The sequence below is a fragment of the Macaca mulatta genome, chromosome 2 (assembly GCF_049350105.2).
Source record: "Macaca mulatta isolate MMU2019108-1 chromosome 2, T2T-MMU8v2.0, whole genome shotgun sequence".
Lineage (NCBI taxonomy): Eukaryota > Metazoa > Chordata > Mammalia > Primates > Cercopithecidae > Macaca > Macaca mulatta.
Window position 1 is genome coordinate 51,690,291 of NC_133407.1, and position 20,298 is coordinate 51,710,588.

At 36.8% G+C, this 20,298-nt stretch overlaps 1 protein-coding gene across 13 annotated transcripts in view; it reads left to right on the forward strand.

The window, feature by feature from the left end:
- The window catches only part of AGTR1 (angiotensin II receptor type 1), a 45,227-nt gene that overhangs the window by 652 nt on the left and 24,277 nt on the right, over positions 1-20,298 (forward strand). For 8 of the 13 annotated variants that reach the window (XM_015131970.3, XM_077994158.1, XM_001110548.5 and 5 more), the window contains exon 2: positions 9,574-9,656. The exons of the other annotated variants lie outside the window; for them this stretch is intronic. The gene's annotated coding sequence lies outside the window, so the exon portion shown is untranslated. The remainder of the gene's footprint in view (positions 1-9,573; positions 9,657-20,298) is intronic. 13 annotated transcript variants of the gene reach the window in all.

The window sequence follows — 20,298 nt, forward strand, 5'->3', positions numbered from 1 at the left end:
TTCTTCCTGAGGCTTTTAGTTAACTCTTGTCTTTTAGCCATCATCTGAGTCGGAAGCCCATAGGACTCTGCAAGGCGTTAGTTTAAAAGTTGTGCTACTTTTGAGGTGAAGTTAAGAGTGTCCCCATCCACGCTCTCTGCTTCCCAGACGATGTCCCTGCGCTGCTCACCTCCCCTTAGCTCTCTCCCTGCAAACTATAGCGGTGGGTCCTAGACAGGGGACGTCCTTCAACCTGGGCCAAACTCTCCCACCCTCAGGATTCCTAGATGCTCTTTGAATGATCAAACTGAGGAAGGAGAAGCAAGATGTCTCCACACTCCAATTCCTACAGCCTTAGCCAATGCATTTGTGTAACTGAGACAGGATTTTAGCAAAAGGTCTTCTGTTTCACAGGACTAAACAGAGCCTCTGGCGGGCCACTTCCCGGCACCCAACTCCATCCTCCGATTTTGTTAAATGTCCAGGTAAACATCTCCACAGTGCCAGCCTGTTATAGTCTCCTGAAGACCTCAGAAATTCTTCGCCAAAGTGTCTCCTTCTGCACTGTTTTTTGGGGCAACCATTTGTGACCTGGCTATTGAGCTCACCTGGGCCCCCTTCTCTTCGTTTACTAATAGCCTCGTTAAGTATTAAAAACTTACTTTCCCCCACTCAGGAACCCTCTCCTAACGAAAGTTTGGGTACTCACTTTCCCCTGGGATCAAATTTGGGACTTGGCGACATTTATTTCCTGTGTCATTCTGAGAAGATAAAGTAAGAGTAAGAGGCAAGCAATTTGGCACCCTATTGATCTATTTTATTACTTGGTTGAGCAACTTGTGCTTCCCCTTGAAGCTGCTGCATCCCAACATGATTCTCTTGTTAGTTACCACCTGAGGTTCTTGGATCTCCAGGTGTTTATTTCACATAGCATATGCTTTAACCCTCTTATAAGTCTTCTCTAAGAAAGGAACTGCCATACTTCCCTTGTCTTCTCTGATGTCTCCCCAGCTGTAAAGGCCCCACCTGCATAACCTATCCTCAGGCTGTGATGTATTCCCGGGTGCCCTGGTACCTTCTCCTTCCTCTTCACCACCCTTCCTGACAGTGTAGGAGCAGGAAAGCATGGGGAGAAGGGAAATGGAGACTCCCACTTAACTTGCTGTGTGATAGTAGGAGCATTATTTCACAACTCTGAACCTCAAGTCTCTGCCCATAAGGTCCCCTACAGTGATATAATTCCTTCCTTCCTTTTGTTTTTTGGTTATTGCTTTAAAATAAAAGTCTAAGCTTAAGGCTAGGTTATAGAAACTGCCCATCATAATTGCTAGGTCTCAACATTTGCTTAAGTTCTGTGATTCTTAGTTTCACCTCTGTTATCCACTCTCTATCCCCGCCACCTTTTTTTTCCCTGACTTCATTGTTCTTTGTTCCCATCTTGAGACCTTGATTTCTGGTTCTGCTCTTCTTTGACCTTAAACTGAATCAACTGTTCCATCATCCAACTCAGAAGAAAATTGTTTTCCTTCCACCGGTTCCACTGATGCCAATGGAAGACTTGTCTTCCTTGCGATTTGCAAAATGTCTTTCGGTCACTGGTGCTGCGGCAACGCTGCTGTCCCACAGCATTCTAAGCTTAAATCTTTCTCTCTCTTACCCTGGGTCGGTATTCAAAAAAGGGCAGATTTGTGGGTTGCTCAGGTTTCTCACTTTTCTTTTCTTTCTTTCTAGTTTGGGGTCAGAGTTGTGTATTTGTGTATATAATTTTGTTTTGGTTTTTTGTTCCTGCTGCTACTTATGACTGCTGTTATTTCGATTACGACTAATTAATACTAATGATTCATTTTCCCCTATGCTAGAGGGAAAATTAAGGAAGAAAAGTTTAATCTGCTACTTACCCAAAGCCCAGGTGAAATACTTAGCTGAGAAGGAATTTAAAACTCATAGTTTAAATGCATGATGCATGTCTGCTGTCATTTTATCTGTGCTGCCACAGTGTCCTTTCAAGCAGATAACTGAGAGTTGCTGTATTTTGCCTTTGAATTTGTTACAGGGACAAAAATAGTGACCCCTCACATTTATGTGTTTTGGCTGCTTAATGCAAGCTCTTGCCCTCTAGCCCCATGCTTATTAGTTTACCTAGCTCTTTTTTTGCTCGGTCGTAACTGGAGAATGCCAAAGAGTCTCCCAAGTAGGCTACCAAATTAAGAATGGTGTTTAAAAGTTTGCAGTAAGCCCAAGTGTTGTAAAGATTAAAATGCTGTTTTGAAGATGTGCTGTGGCAATAAACAAATATGGAGCCAGAGCAACAAAATGTGACCAAGTGTCCAAGCCTAGCTTAGGAACACTTTTCTCCCATGTTATCTAGCAAACTGACAAATCAGCTTTCCAACTCGTAATGATTGGAAAATGCTATTATTTTTCTTCAGAATAGTCTTAATGTTTCTTTTTCAAAATTGCCTAAGGTCATTGGATTATGTGGTTTGTGTTTCTTTTCACGTAGGTGCTTGTTAAAGCAGTATACTCAGTCTCTGATAAGCAACAGTAAATTTGATCGATTTGTATCCTAAATTTATCTATCGCTTTACATTTTGTTTTATTCATAATATGAACTTTAGCTTCTAAAAATCAACTTTTTAATAGTTTAATATATAAAGCCATCTTAAATCAAGGAATATCTATATGACTTAAGGTAGTATTCCACTGAATTGAAAGTGACTACCGTAATCCTATTAAAACTCTAAAATACAATGTTTTAATCACAGAAAAAAAAAGTCTTATAATTTAAAGAACTATAAATTGCCGGATGTTTCCCTAGTTATTACATTAGTGACAAATTAGACAACTGGAAATAGAAAACAGAGTATATGTTTAGAACAGTCATAAAAGGACTAGTGACTATTGCTGCTAGCTGTGGTTGTATTAACATTAAAATATTTACTATCTGATTTTTCTTCTTTCTTATCATAGCAGATGCTTTGAAAAAATTTCTTGCATATGAAAATCAAAATTGTCTTCCAAAACATTTAAGTAACAGAAAAATTCATTATGTAGTGTAAATGCTGTATGATTACATTCCTTTACATTATTCTTATAGTTAATTTAGAAGGGTTTGAATTGTTTCTGTTTTGTTTATATTTGTTTCCTCAATAGGTGCATTCTCTAACTGTCTTAAGTAGAAACAAACGTCTACAATCTATCAGTGATTATCAGTCTCCTTCCTATTACCAAGAATATTTTTATTGTGTTGTTAGTCTCGCGTTTAATTATTTTTTTAACATTTAAAAGTTTGGAAAATGGGTAAAAAAATGAGTGTGCCTTGTTTCCTATTATTACAATGTGCCTTCCTATATCAAGTCCCAATTCTAGATGTTCTTCAAACTTGAAATCATAGAATTAATAATCCTTCAGTTTAAGTCAACTTTTATGTGATTTCTCGTCCACTTAGACACACATAGATGCCTTCATCTTCACCAAATAATGTAGAAATTTTATTTAGATCAATGGATTTAAGTACTCTGTATGCTTAACTATGAAATAAGAATATTGAGAAATACACATATGATTGTGTACTTTTGTTGTTGTTGTTGTTTGGTTTTTTGAGACAGAGTCTTGTTCTGTTGCCTAGGCTGGAGTGCAGTGGCATGATGTCAGCTCACTGCAACCTCTGCCTCCCAGATTCAAGTGATTTGCCTGCCCCAGCCTCCCTAGTAGCTGAGATTACAGGTGCATGCCACCACGCCCAGCTAATTTTTGTATTTTTAGTAGAGAAGAGGTTTCGCCATGTTGGCCAGGCTGGTCTCAAACTTCTGACCTCAAGTGATCTCCCTGCCTCGGCTTCCCAAACTGCTGGATTACAGACATGAGCCACAAGCACCCGGCCTGATTGTGTACTTTTAAAGAGAATTTGTTGTTGCCAATTTGCTAAGTTTATTTAGTTATTTTCTCATTCTATATTAGTCAAAGCTTCTCTTATCTACTTTGGAAAATGAAGAATTATGTCTATAAAATATATCAACAACAGTTGCAGATATTTACAGAGGAAATACTGTGGATCTGAGTGATATTAGGCCCTGAGGACACACGCCAAAGTGTAAAAATGGTCTTTGCCGTAGAGATAGAGTAGTCAAACTGAGCACATATTTTGGCATGGGTCTCTAATAGTCTAATGCTAGTAGGGTGGGAAGCCATTTAAAAATGGCCCCTCCTGGCTCAAGCCTGTAATCCCAGCACTTTGGGAGGCCGAGACGGGCGGATCACGAGGTCGGGAGATCGAGACCATCCTGGTTAACACGGTGAAACCCCGTCTCTACTAAAAAATACAAAAAACTAGCCGGGCAAGGTGGCGGGCGCCTGTAGTCCCAGCTACTCGGGAGGCTGAGGCAGGAGAATGGCGTGAACCCGGGAGGCGGAGCTTGCAGTGAGCTGAGATCCGGCCACTGCACTGCAGCCTGGGTGACAGAGCGAGACTCCGTCTCAAAAAAAAAAAAAAAAATGGCCCCTCCTTCTGTCCTGCCTTTCAGACCAGACAGAATGTCTAAAGTGGTCACACTGTTTGGCTCTGGCCACTTCTGTAATAACCACTGCTCCTTTCCCCTCCTCGTGAGATTATAACTCCTTTGATAGTATAGACGGCACCTAACGCATCCTTGTTTCCTTTTACTAAGTGTTCCACGAAGTCACTTGCTTGCCTGTTTGTTTTTGGCTAAAACTATAGAAAATGTTAAATACATTTTCAGACCCTTATATTTTAAAAAAAATGTTAAGAAATAAATAATTCTAATCTAATTTAGGTATACTATCCTATTACACACAATGACGAATTTGATGCTTTTGTCTGGCTAATTGAAGAGCTAAGCATGAATACAGTATTTCAGTCTACAGCAGCAGTGGCAAGGGTAAAGTGGAGAAAAGACTAAGGAAAGAAAAATTTAAAAGAATAAAAGGTTGAAATATTAAACCGGTGGTTCTTAAGATGACAAGAATATTGGAATCACCCAAGGGGCATATGAAATATGTACATTTCATCCACACCTTCTTTTCTCCCGGTTCTCATTCCCCCTTTTGAGACACATTGTATTACAAATTAGGAGGAAAACATCTCACGTGTCCGTTTCCATATTAGCCTCATGGGCATTACCTGAGAGTTTGTTGGAACTGCAGAATCTCAGACACTGTCCAGACCCATTGATTGCATAAGAATCTGCATTTTAGCAAGATCCACAGGTGATTCAGATGCACATTAAGGGAAAAGAAACACAGTATACAGTACCTGTGGCTTGTTTAGAATAATTATGAAGAGGTGTTTTCTTGACTTTTAACTAACTTTTTTTTTTTTTTTGAGACGGAGTCTCGCTCTGTCGCCCAGGCTGGAGTGCAGTGGCCGGATCTCAGCTCACTGCAAGCTCCGCCTCTCGGGTTTACGCCATTCTCCTGCCTTAGCCTCCGAAGTAGCTGGGACTACAGGCGCCCGCCACCTCGCCCGGCTAGCTTTTTGTATTTTTTAGTAGAGACGGGGTTTCCCCGTGTTAGCCAGGATGGTCTCGATCTCCTGACCTCGTGATCCGCCTGTCTCTGCCTCCCAAAGTGCTGGGATTACAGGCTTGAGCCACCGCGCCCGGCCCTAAAATATATTTTTATATGCATACTTTTTGTGTATCAATTATACTTCAATAAGCTTTTTTTAAAAAAATAGTAGATGACATACTTTTAAAAATTAACTTTTGAACCCAGGTGTGGTGGCTCACACCTGTAATCCCAGCACTTTGGGAAGCCAAGGAGGGAGGATCACTTGAGGCCAGGAGTTTGAGACCAGCTGAGGCAACAAACTGAGACCCCCATCTCTACAAAAAATAAAAAAAAATTACCTGAGCATGGTGGCACACACCATGTGGTAGTTGGGACCTGTAGTCTCAACTACTCAGGAGGCTGAGTTGGGAGGATCGCTTGAGCCTGGGAGGAGAAGGCTGCAGTGAGCCATGATCACACCATTGCACTCCAGCCTGGGCAACAAAGAAAGACCCTGTCTCGAATAATAGTGATAGCAATAATAACTTTTGATATCTCTATTTTTTCTCATAAAAAATCCAAAATTTTCTGTTTACCTTTTGGTACTCTCATGCTATAAAGTAAATTCTCTCTTGGATTGAACAAGTAGTTATTTTCTGTTTTCTACATATACATAGACTGTTCAGCATTCCAACTCAAATTACATACTACTTTTTCAGCTTTTAATATAAATGCTTACTTACTACAAGCATGGTTTACAAAAATGTGGTAGAATATAGTTATTAACCAGTCAATGCTCAAGCAAGTGGTGATGTATTTTAAGCCAGTGACTCCCCACATGATTCAGTCCGCGAACTACTTCACCTAGGGCAGATAGATTCTCTGGCAGCCATCAGTTGGATCTGTCCAAATATCTCCTGTTTTGACAGGAGCTTATTGATGTTGGTCAAGACAGGTGTGTATGAGTTCTCTGGGATCATGTTTGAGGGGAAACCTGTGCCAACAGGACTAAGCAGCCACTTTTTCAATGGTATTGAGAAAATTTGTAGGAGATAAAATTTCACCAGCTACTTGAATCTAGAACTGTGGATATTCAAGTACCACTGACATTACAAGATCTAATCTGTAAGTTATGGGTTAGGGCAAAATCAATCCAGGCTGCCATCATGACAAGTAGTGGAAGTTGGAGAGAAGGAGAAATATCCAAAAGCTATCTTACACATAGCAGGCAGAGTTTCTTAGTACTAATAAAATATAAAGTACCAGTGATCACCCTCTATAGCCCTTAAGAGTCCCCTGGTTTCACTGAGCCCCAATATTTGTGACTGTGGCTGAATGCAATCTGCACAAGGTTTCCTTTTTAACAGTTGGAAAAAATCTCATAGCATAGCATTTTTTCTAGTAAATTTCATATACTTAACAACTTTATCAGCACGTATACTTTCCTTCACACTTACAATTTTATCAGCACATATACTTTACTTTTTAACTCAAATTCTTCTTGCCGTCAATTCAAATGCTCCTGCCCTTAGAATGAGAATTTTCCATTAACCCAGCTTTAATAATCTAACTCTCTTTCCCATTCAAATGATGTCACTTCATATAAAACACATTGTATCATGATGTCTCCCAGCCCTCAGTTACACAGTTAATTGCTGCCACTTTATCATGAATGAAAAAGAATTTGATGTGATTCTTGGGTAATGATTTCTTGAGTATGTCCTGGCCTATTATCTACTGAGTTACCAGAATGGATTTTTGAGAGAACACACAATTATTCCCATTCCTTTTAATTTCCATTAACTTAAGCCATATGATAGAACATTACAGTTGTTATATATTTTATATGAATATAAAATGTAATATATAATTTATATATTTTAAACTATTTAGTGGCAAGGAAAGATAATAGTAAGTGAAAACATCAGTGTATAACACATGAATCATAAGTGTGATCCCATGTATGTGTATACCTGGTAGATGCTTGTCAAGGTGCCATTAAGGTCTTGGGTTATTGGCATCTTAATGAAATTCATTTAATTTTGTTAGGATTGATTTGTTAGTAAAATCACTTACATATTTTTTAAATGCATGCATATCTGTGGAGTCAATAAGAAAAATTAGGAAGAATATACAACACATCTTAAGAGCTTTTGAGGTTGATTTTTTTTTCTTTCTTTTGTATATACCTACAAAATTTTCTATAATGGATCTCTATTGATTTTATATTGTTTACTTTCTATTTGTCTTGGAATTTCTATTACTTTATTTATAATTCACTCTAGATTTTAGGTACTAGACAACTATTATTAACTCTCTGGAGACTGGTACTATAAATCTGACCCTTTCTGTAATTTTTTTTTTCTACAGTACACTAGTGTCTCACAAAGAGTCCACAGAATTCACACTGTCATGATATTTTATAGAAGAAATCATTTTATGGGAAATTTATTTTGTTAATAGATCCTTCCAATGCTAACATTATTCTGTATAACAATGCTAAAGTTAGTATGCCTAAATGCTAAAGTTGGTATGCTAAAGTTGGTCTAAAAATTAACCTATATACCATCTTCTTGAATAACTCTTCAACTTTAAATAAAAGTTCTTATTTAAAAAATCCTCCTATATATAATGAAAAATATTGATGAATTTGACTACATAAAAATAAATGCTTATACAGTAAAAAGTACCATAAACAAAGTTATAATCTAAACAAGAAACCTGGGAACGCTCTTTGCCAGCCATTACATGTAAAATTCCTGTTTCCTTATCATAACATGAGCTCTTTAATGTGAGAAGCAATAATCAACCTAATTGAAACATGAGCAAGAGCCATGGCTGAGCAAACTAGTAGAAGAATTACTATGGAAACAGTGAGAAAATGAAAAGAAGTTCAACCTCATTCATAATTAACGAAATGCACGTCAAAACAAAGATATGCCCTTTTACTTATCAGATGAAGAAAAAATGATTTGATAAAATCCAGATTATTGGTATTATAACTTGGTATAACCTTAACAGAGGACGTTTTGTAAATATCTATCAAAAACGTAGCATATACAAACAATTTGGTTCAACAGTCTGTTTAGAATTTATTATACTGATACATTCATATAAGTACAAAAATGCATATATATATATAAATATTATTATTGAGACATTTTTGTAGCAGCCAAAAGGAAAACTGAAAAAACAGATTAAGGGTCATTAATAGCAGACTGGTTAAATAAACTATGTGTCAGTACAATGAATGAAATATTGTACAGCCATCAAAATGAATGAGGTAGATTTATATATGCTGATGTAGAAAATTTGCTAGCCATAATAAGTAAAATAAATAAAGCAGAGAAGAAAACACTATGATGTACAAAAAGAAAAAACTATAGATATACATATTTATATGCATGTGTATGCATTTTTTATGATTATACATATTTATATGCATGTGTATGCAAGTCCTAGAAGGAGACGTAGGTAACTATTAGTAGTACCTCTGGGAAGTAGATGCAGAGAAAAGTAATAGAGGGTAAGGATATGTTTACTTTTATTTTACATCCTCCTGTAACTTGACATTTATACAACACGTTAGCATTACTTCTGTGAAAAAGAAAACAGAAAAGGTAATCTTTTAAAAAGGTATTTTTAAAATTATGGTAAAATAAAATTTGCATAAGCTTTATACTAAGTAGTAGAATCATTTAACCAAGTTTAGCTATAGATTCACAAGTAAAAATCCAATCTATTTTCATATTCTTACATTTAGTAGCCATGTCTATAGAAAGAAATGGCTAGGAATGAGACTGCGCTATTTTACCCTAAAACATTCTTTTTCTCTTTGCCTAATGTATATCTACAAGGGCATCGGGGAAGATGTTGACCACAGGCAGGAAGATGATGAGATCCTGTGCCCACCACTTAATGCAATCTAGCTCTATATAAGGAAAAATATGTTCTTGATGTGAACCAGATGGTTTCATTCCCTTCAAAAACATTCTTAAGATGCAGTGTTGAAGCTTACTCTGTAAATTAAAAAATAAAAACTTGACTCTATTCAGTGAAATGCTTTAATCATTTTTTTCTTTTTAGGTTGATATTTGACAAATTGATCTAAAATGGCTGGGTTTTTATCTGAATAACTCACTGATGCCATCCCAGAAAGTCGGCACCAGGTAAATGCCTTACATCTACGGCAGTGGGCCTGTCAGCAATTTTCTCTAATGTGTTAGCAGTGGGGAGAGTACAAGAACCCACACACACCATTATCTTGTGAAAGAAGTAGAGGAAGCAGAAAATAATGAAATCCCAGTCTTACCACATCCCCTCCAATATACATATTAAGAGCATATGTATTTATATGGTTTTAAACATAAATAACATCAGAATTACTAAGGTATTTCCATTCATGTACTGATAATGAATCATGCGAGAAAGTCCTTTGGCAAGGACTCCACGTGGCCACAGGTGATTGCTTCGAGCAGTGTTCTTCCTGTGTAGGGCTTGAGAGGACCAGGAGGGAAATGACTGTACTCTCTTGTCAGCTACTTCCTGGGCCATTTCGGTTCTTTGATACCCCAGTGCTCACTTTCAGAAGTCTTAAGACCATAAACCTTAACCGTTGACCTTGTCACCTTCAGAAAACCCAAATGTCTCAGAATTTCATTCTCACAAACTTCTACCTTCCTCCAATGATGAGATATAGGAAAAAAGACAATATGAAATTGGAGATGGAGGTGCCCTCTCAGCCTCTTTACAAGCATGAGTCACACGGCAGGGCATTAAACTCTCTCGCAACCTGGTGTGGAGCACAGCAGGGTTAGCCAGGACTGCTTTGTCTATCTAACTCTTGTTACCTGGACCTGTGTGATACTTTTCATAACAAGAGTCTGGGATTTACCTAACTAATAAGACTTCCCCCACCCGCCTTACAAAAACTCAGTTCAAAGAACAAGCCCTCGGCTTCTCCTAGTCCCCTCCAGGGAAAATGAAGAGTAGCTTTTCCTATTCTGAATATGTTGTGCTCCCATTTTATCAAAGTAGAGGATAGATACGTAGGTGCTGAGTGGGTAGATAAATATTAGAGGTGATGCTGCTTCTTTGCTGTAATAGATGGGCAAGTAGGAATCATTTTCTGGAAGGTACTCCACAGTGGTGGTGTTAGAAAACTATTTAGAATGCCTTTAATCTTGGAGATAAAAATAGTAATGCTTTACAGAGTTCTGTCCATGGATATCTTTAGGGATATTTTATTTTGGGAGGTTTTTTCTGATTTTGTTTTTTTCAGGTCTAGCGAAGCTTGGGAATCTGGACTGTGCATATTTTCCGCAAAAAATCCACTCTGGAAAGAGTGTATTAAGATACATATCCTAGGATGACACAAAGACAGTATACTTTATTTTACATCTTAAAAGTATTGAACAGAAGGAGTTTTGTCCATGATACCCCATCAGCCCAATAGCAGGAAAAGCAGGACACTTACCCAGGGGATTCTTACTGGAAATGATTCTTGGAATCAGCCTTCCTTCTACTGTATTTGGGAAGTCTTTGGTTTCTAACATTCACACATTTGTAGCAAAGCTTCCCAAATAACTATGATGTTTTACTTAGGAATAACAAAACATGGAAGAAAACATTCTGTGAAATTTTAAACTTTTTCAAACCGTTAAGTTTCAGATGAATAAGTAAAACATACTTAATTCTAAGAAGCTATTTTTTGTTCATCAAAGAACTGATGTTATACCAGTTCTAATATTAATTATCAACCTTTCCCTGGTTTTCCTGTAAAATAATCTCCAAGGCCCTATCTCAATCCGTGGGCAGTATACTGAAATACAAAAAGTGTTCGCAAAAGGACCTTCTGAACTTTGCAGTCTCCCTTTAAAACTTTTACCAACTTAAAACTACAGAACTCTGATCTCTTATTGATTTAAACCAGTGATGTGTAAACAGCACTTCAGAGCTTGTTTTACAGGACCAAAAAAATTATGCTGAAATCTACTCATGACAAATGGGAAAAACCTGATTAGTACATTTAAACGAATAAATAAAGAACCATATTCAATGGCTTAAAATTTATAGACCTGCATCATCCAATATGGTAGCCATTTACTATATCTGGCTATTTATATTTAAATATAAATTTATTAAAATTAAATAAAACTAAAAATTCAGCCCGTCTGTTGCATTACCCCCATCTCAAGTGCTCAGTAGACACATGTGGTTAGTGAACAGCACAGATTTAGATCATTTCTATCATAGGAAGTACTACTGGACAGTACTGCTGTAAACACATTTATTAATAATGCAGCAGACTTTCATGGCCACTTGGTGAGAAAGTTTTCTGCTCTTTTAAACTTATTTGGGAAATTTTTAATACTTTTGAAATTCCGATACCCTCAGTATTAGATTATCTAATATATAGCTCTCATAGACCACTTTTTGTTTTTCCTGTTTGTTTGCATATTAAAATATATAGGATTAAATGTTTCATGTGCTTTTCTAAAGTTGTAGTTCTTGATTTCTTAAAATTATGAAAAGAAGTACCCACAGTTATATTAAGAACTAAAATATATGGCTGTTGGCTTGGTTACTGACATTGCTGACAGCTCCAAGTAAGCAAAAGTAAAAAAGATGTAGGATCATTTATAAAGGCCAATACTTTCTTCCTTACTCATTACCTTCTGTAAAATTCTGTAAGATTTTCTTGAGTTTTCCAATAATGATAAACATTTCTCCATCGCATAGACATAATTAATTGATTTTTTAAGCAGTTGGAAAGTCAAACACAATAAGAGCTAGAATACTTATTTTATTTTTTAATAAAAATGTACATATTAGAAGGCTTTATTTTTATTTAAATTGTATGTCACTGATAAGGTTTGGATATTTGTCCCCTCCAAATCTCGTGTTGAAATGTGATCCCCTGTGTTGGAGTGGGGCCTGGTGGGAGGCGGGCGGATCTCTCATGAATGGCTTGGTGCCCTCCCCGTGTTAATAAATGACTTCTCGCTCTGAAACTCTGATGCCTCCCCCTCTGTCTCTTGCTCCTGCTCTCGCCATGTGACATGCTGGTTCCCTATCACCTTCTCCATGATTGTAAGCATCCTGTGGCCTCACCAGAAGCAGAAGCTAACACCGTGCTTCCTTGTAAGCCTGCAGAACCAGGAGTCAGTTAAAGCTCTTTTCTTTATAAATTACCCAGTTTCAGGTATTCCTTTATAGCAACACAAGAATAGACTAACACAGTCACAGATAACAGTAGTTTTTCATTTTTCATCAATATAATGATCCTGCTATATTCTTAAAGTTCTTAGTCACTATTTGTCACTAATGTGATAACATTAATAAAATGTGAGTCTCAATTACTTTCCAGTCACTTATACCTAGCAGTTCAATTACATTTAGTTCCTGGACTAATGATCATGTGTTACACAAGGCAAAAAATTAAAAACAAATTTATCTTTGAGTCATCAAAGCATCAAGGGTTTGAAATAGCTATATAACTAGCTGTGAAAAAGGGATATAAATATCCAGCTGATATTTCCTTTACACATTTAATAGTATCATTTTTCAATGAAAGCATAAATAAAATAAGTTTGGAACCAGTTTGGAATTTTTAAATATTAATCTCAGAATCTTACTAACAGAAAACAAAAGCAAGATAAATGCTAGTCATTTGTGTCTGGGGTTGTTTTTTTTTTCAATAAACAGAAATGAAGCTTGCTTTATGAAACATGTTTACTCCAAATAACCTACTATTCACACAATTCTCAGTAACATTCTTTCTTTGCTTAAATAATATAGCCAGATGTGTTTAGCACATAACTCTATAGAAAATAATAATTTAAATTAGATTTAGATAGAGATAGATAGATAGATAGATAGATAGATAGATAGATAGATGATAGACAGACAGACAGATTTTTTTGAGACAAAGTTTCACTTTGTCCTCTAGGCTGGAGTGCAGTGACGTGATCATAGCTCACTGCAGGCTTAAACTCCTGGGCTCAAGCCATCCTCCTATCTCATCCTCCCAAGTATCTAGGACTACAGGCACATGCATCATGCCCAGCTAATTATTTTTTTAATTTTTGGCAGAGATGGGATCTTGCTACATTGTCTAGGTTGCTCATGAACCCCCAGCCTCAAGTGATCCTCCTGCCTCAGCCTCCCGAAGTGCTAAGATTACAGGCATGAACCACTGCACCCAACCAATGTTAATATTTTTAACAATTGGAAGAACTCAAAGAAATAGCTTTTAAATTTAGAGGCCCTGTTTTGCTGACAGGAAAAGCTTTTAGCTGGAATCAAGAGTGCTGTTGTCTTTTCCCTTCAATTAGTCATTCCTTTTAAGACTTTTAAGATTTAAATGTATGAGTCATTTTTTAAATTCCAGAAAGATCTAGTATATCTCAGAAATGGAATAATACAGTGCAGACCCAGTGGAAAATAATTATTTATCTGAAATCGGGCCTTAATGCCTTTCCTGAATCTAAACAAATGTTCAACTCACCCAGAGAACTGGGACAACGGGAACAATGTGGTATTGCAAGTCCAAAATCCAATCCAAAGCAGCATTCTCCCTCCCCACCTCTAGCCAAGGCCAAAATACTTCTGCACACAGTATAGACACCATAAAAAAACAGAGCCACTGTAGATGAAACCAGTCAGGGGTAAGAGCTGTCTTTTGATCTGGAGCTTGCACCTTTGCGCCTCAGTAATACTCCCAGATCGAAGAGGAAAAATAAGATGGGCAGTTTGCTGCCTCCTGGTCCCTCCAGCCTGGTCAGTGAACAGAGTGGGAAGATAAAACAGCTAAGTATCTTCCTTAACAATGCAAAGCAAGAAATCCAGTCTGCTTTGGGAAAGTGAAAGCAATGCAAATTCAGATCATTAATCATGAGATCATCTCATGTGATATGCAAAATTATTTTATAGCAGTAATGGGTCAGCTATATTTTATTCAACACTGAACCATTAATGAATGCTAGTTTTCCTTTCACTTACAGAATGTTTATCTATACATGACTAAACAAAGAGGGAACACTGGAAATGGTCCTGTGAAAAATACTGGCTCACAGTCTATCAGCTGAGTTTGAGGCAACTGAGGTAGTAGGAGGCTCCCCCTGGACTTCTGCTAGAATTTAAATTTAAATAGATGGATGAATTAGACAAAACATATTCTCTGAAAGAGTGAGAAATACAATATTCACCAATTAACTGAAGGAAAAATCTACACTGTAAATAAAACGATAAATGTGAATAAATTTGAAAATTTGAATTTTAAACTCCTTAAGATAATGTAACAAATACAACAGACCTAATTTAGCATCTTAAATAGATCTATGTGACCTATTTTGCAGTTTTATTTTCTTAGGACAATGCTTCAGTATCTTTAACTTTCATATTTAATCATTTCTTTTTCTTTTTTGGTTTCTATGGTATCACCATCCATCAATCCATATTGGTTGGAGGGGGGGAATATATATATATATGTCTCCCAAGAGAAAGTAATTCTGCAGTCTTCCTCAGCAGTTCAGTCTAACAATTAAGAACCCTTAAGCTAAATAGAAAAATTCATTTCACAGGAAACTTTTACTCAATATGTATAATTAGTTTTAGTTAACTTTATTAATGAAATGTCGCAAATCAATTAGGTTTGCAATAATCAGATGCCAAGGACCCGAGAGGAACCATTCCGCTCACAAGAGGGGAAGGTGATATACAATTTAGTTGGGAAGCAAATGTAATTAGATTTGATCAACTGAGTATTCTTGTCCTGATATGGAGTCAGTCACATACCCAAACCTGAGAATATATTTGAAAGGAGGTAGGAAAAAACCCAATATGACTTAGAAAATGTCCTTGTGGTCATATTGGCCACAACTGGCAGCCAAAAAGGGCTTTGAAACCACAGGTAGACAAGTTTTGTTCAGACAGGGCTATGTTTTAAATTTCTCTTTCAAATCTGAATGGTTTTACGTAGAGCAAAATATAAACCTTCCTATTTGTCACAGATTCTAGCACTCTTTAATGCCTTATACTGGGTGTTTCACACAGTTATTTAGCTGCCAAAATCCCAATGATACTTTAGTTTGCAACTATCATGACCTAGAAGTTAGATATTGAACAGTTGTGAGGTACCTTAAAGTTTCTTCCCTTTGCCACTAGAATAGGAATATCAAAGAAATGTCATGATGATAGGAATACTTTTGAGAGAGGATATTAAACACTAGGTATTCCTACTTAGGGCTGCAGTTTGCAGCAGATTCTATTGTGTTTCAGTCAATATGCGTTTTTGGACATCTACATGCCAGACACTGTTCTCAGCATTGAGCACAAAGTCGTGAGCAAGGTAGACAAAAATGCTTGGCCTCATAGAACTTACATTCCGGTGCATAAAGATGACAACAATCAAGTAAAATTTATAATATGTTGGATGGCATGGAAAATGGAAAGAAAGTGGAAGGGAGGCTTCAGGTTTAAAAGAGTGTTTAGGGAAATTCTCTTTAGGAAGAAGGAAGCTATGTGGACATCTGGGAGAAGATCCAGACAGAGGGTACAGCAAATGCAAATTCCCTGAGGCAGCAACATGCCGGCATAGTCAAGGCACAGCAAGTATGCCAGGGTCTTCAGAAACCACAGAGAAGAGTGGATAACAAAAGTGAAATCAAGTATTGAAGAGTATGAACTGACAGGAACTAGAGACATATTTAGAATGGATGCCAGCACAGGAGAAATGGGTGGAATTTTAAAAGCTAAATGATTTAAATACTTAAAATGCTCTGAAATGTAGTGAAATATTCCCCAAACTGCAGATTTTCGCAAGAAACCAAGTTCATAATTTAGTCATCAATGACTGGTACTGTGGCAATGACTCTAGTAATTAGACACCTGCATTTTATATCAGTTCCTTCTGGACACTCAATTACCTTATTTGGTGCTTTTGGTATACTTCAAATATGCATTGCCTATCACTGACCTGTAATCCTGTGTCTCTGGGCCTGAAAATATAGCTTTTCATTTAGTAGACAGTTAGAGCTGTACAACATTGCCACTAGATTATTTTTAATAAAAGCTTTGCCCTTTTAGATAAATACAGCAATGTATTCAAACAAGTCCTAGGGATACCACTGAATGCAAAATGTCATGTACTCATTTTTCCATTTAAATTATTTTATCTTCAAGTCTAATAAGAAAATTCTAAATAAAATTTGGAATTGTGTGTGTGTCATCCATCCACATGTAAGTAGGAATAAAATTACTTAATGGAAAATTTCAAATAGGCTAACTCTAAAAATGTACAAATAATCTGAATGAGAGAAAACTATCCTCACTTTGTGTTATTTTTCAGTGGTAACATTTTCTCATAATCCCCATGCTTTTTTCATGTCCTGCTATTCTTTAAGATTTCCTAATGAGGATTAGGGAATAGGCGTATTTAACAATCTGTGTTCACAGGTTGGAAACAAGAAAATGAAGACTAATAGTTTCTCTCCTGCTAATTTGATTTTCTACAGCTCCTCTCCTACCAGCTTAGGCAGAGGACTTAGTTACTATTTCCAACAGATGGGAGCCAAGGAAAAGACAAGCATCTGTGATGTCATGCCTCCCCCAGATGGGTAGCTGCCTCACCAGCCTCCATTAGAGACATCCCCCAGAGTAAGAAATAAGAAATAATCATGAGTAGAATGAGAAAAAAAAATGCAGCTTCCTTTATTTGAGAAAAACAATAGTAGCTCGATGCTGGGAAGTTCTGTGGCCTAAAGGACTTTGAAAGTAATGCAATTTCTGATAAAAATAAATGCCATTATTCTTGCTTATTGTCACTGTTTTAGTCAAATAAGATTTTAGCAAGCGTATTTCAAATTGTTATAAATCTAAGTAAATTGGTAATTAAACACTATCATTAGAAAGTATTTTAATATCAGAAAAATTGGACCATAAGAAAGTTAGTTTACCCTTGTATTCATATATACATGTGCTTTGTGCTAAAAATAGTTAAAATAATTTTCATTTAGTGAGAACCTGTGACTATATTAATTAATTTAATTTAATCTTCATATTTCTCTGACAGTTAGCGAGTTTGTGACTTGGATAACTTTCAAACAACTAGTACCCTGATGGAAATCCAGAATTTTGTTAACCCAGATCACAGCTGCATACTTAAACACTATGCAACAGTGGCACTTACCCCCAAACTCTATCCTGTCAAAATGCCTTTTTAGCAAATTAAACTGAATTATGTTCAGGGATCTGCAGGTCTAAGCAACATTAGGGAAGGAGTAAGGTGGTCCTCAGCAAGGCCCTTTTCAGAGCACTCCACCAGTGCCCTTGTCCTCCTCGGCAGAGCTCCTCAGCCATACTCCCTTTCCTAGTCTCCCCTATCCCACAAGGGAACCTTACTTCTCTCATAGAAGCCCTGGTCTCACAGAACTAAAAAGGAGGCTCCTAGAAATGGGGTTGTGTTGAGTTGACGGAGATGTGGGGCTCTTTAAATTGAAATATAATCCAAAGAGAACAAGATCTAGTAGAATTTAGGTCCTAAGGCTGGTTAAATTTCAGGTCCCAAGGCTGGTTAATAGTACAAAGACAGTTATTTATTTATAACTATACAGGAATTTATTTCCCAGTACCTTTTGTATTACTAACATCCCATAAAACCAGCCATGGAAGGATCTAGAACATTTTGAGAATATGCAATATATAACCTTAAACAAGAAGTTTTCATTCCTAATTAAAAAAAAAAAAAAAACCTAGTTCATCACAACTTCCTTCAAATCCTTCTGCCACTGATTTCTCTCCTGAAAAGAGATATTATACAGCATTTTAGAGAAAACAAACATCTCTAAGTCACAAGGAGTGGAATAATCAAAGGTTTGAAAATTGCATTTTAAGCAAGATTATGTTTTTTTCTTCGAGTTCTCTGAATTTGAATAGTTTCTTAACCTTATTTTTTTAACTGCTCTGAAAATGGTTTCTGTCCCTGGTGGACTCTTATTTCAATGCAGTATTTTGTCTGGTAGAGTCACAGAGTTAAGCTATCATTCAGATGAGGAAAAAAAACAGAGAGAGAGAGAGAGACGAATTAATCTCAATGGCACAGTCTCCTTATTCAAAAAATAAAAATAAAAATAAATCTCAAATCCAAGAATGAATCATCTTTGAGATTCTCCCAACATGTGATCTAGTTTTAAGGGCAAAAAACTTTGGGGAAACTGTTGGGAGAGCAACTGGTGCCTGGTACTGTTTCACACACGTGGCCTTTCTTATCTATTGCTCACAACACTTAGACATAACTGGAATTGTTGCCTTTATATTGTGTTGCCACTTTATAAAGGAAGACAGAAAGGATCAGAGAAAATAATAGTGAATTTCTATTAATTGGACACTTACTGGTGTCAGGCACTGTGTCAATCACTCCATCTGCATTTTCTTATTTAATCCAACAAAAAAAAAAAATAGGCTAAATTATCTTATTGACTCCATTTTCTTTACAGAAGCTGAGCCTAAATTTCCCAAATGGCTAACCAATGCCAGGGCCAGCAACTCAAATTTGGGAGTAATTCTGACACCTTGGTTCCAACCATTTTCTCCCAGAAATAACCCACCAAATTCACCAGAGGCTAAGATCTTAATCAACTGCTACAATTGCAGCATTTTAAAAAAATATAAATGAGCACTGTGCTAGTATTTAATTATAGGTTTATACTGATACTGGGTACAAGTATAAGCTAACATCATTTTGAATTATAGTAGAAGAGTCAGCAGCTCTGAGAGGAATGTTCAGGATAGAATAAAGCAGATATTTTTCTGTCACATTTCAGTGAGGAAAATTGTTAATTCATATGCCACCAGCCATCGGCAGAAATGCAACAGGAAATGAAGAAAAACTTAACTACTTTAAATACGGTGGTCTGTAGTACAAATTATTGTGCCGTGAATTAGTTTCCTTCTGCTGTAGAATTGATCATTTTGATTATGTAGACAAGCAGTGCAAGACATTACTAAAATTATTCTTGAATCCTAGCTTTGAGATCTATATAAAACACTAGGCAATTTGCCTGCAAATACATAGAAAACAATTTTTAAAAGGATTGGGATGAGTTATTTTCCCCTCTGTTAAATATTAGCCTTTGAAATGAACCCAGCTGATCTGCCAAATAACACTTGGAAATTGTTGTGTTTTAATAAAGTGACAGACTGAGAGGGAAGCCACACTAAACGTCCTTATGCTTTTAGAGGCGTTACAGGGCAGGAACATTATGCAATAATTCCTTTTAAAAGAAGTGAGCTTCCTAGTATTACACCTTGCCTGGCAACAAATGTAACCACTTAGTGAAATGCGGGCGTAATTAGAATCTATGAAAATCTAGCGTCAGAATCCCAAACCTCTATGCAATACTCAGTAAATTACAGCTTTTATGTCTAATATTTTCAACCATTCTACTTAAATATGTGAATATATGAGTGTGGAGTTCTTTAGGAGGCCTGCCCATATGCTAGGGAAAGGTTTTGTCATTTCTAATCAGGATGACCCTGTAAATGGGACACCTCATGTTCAAGTTTCTGGAAGCCTCAGAGCCTGGGCTGCTACTGGCAGAGGATAGACCCAAATGGACTACTCTAGTGAAAATCTCCAGGTGAACGTGGAACGCAGTGAAAACCTGGGGTATCCAACTTGCAGTTGAGGCCACCAGCAAGTGTCACCTCTGTTATAACTTTAACCAGGCAAGCTCAGTCTCATGTATTAGTTTATAAAATTGCCACGGAGCCTTATAAAATAAGACTGAAAGGACATGAGTTTTTAAACCT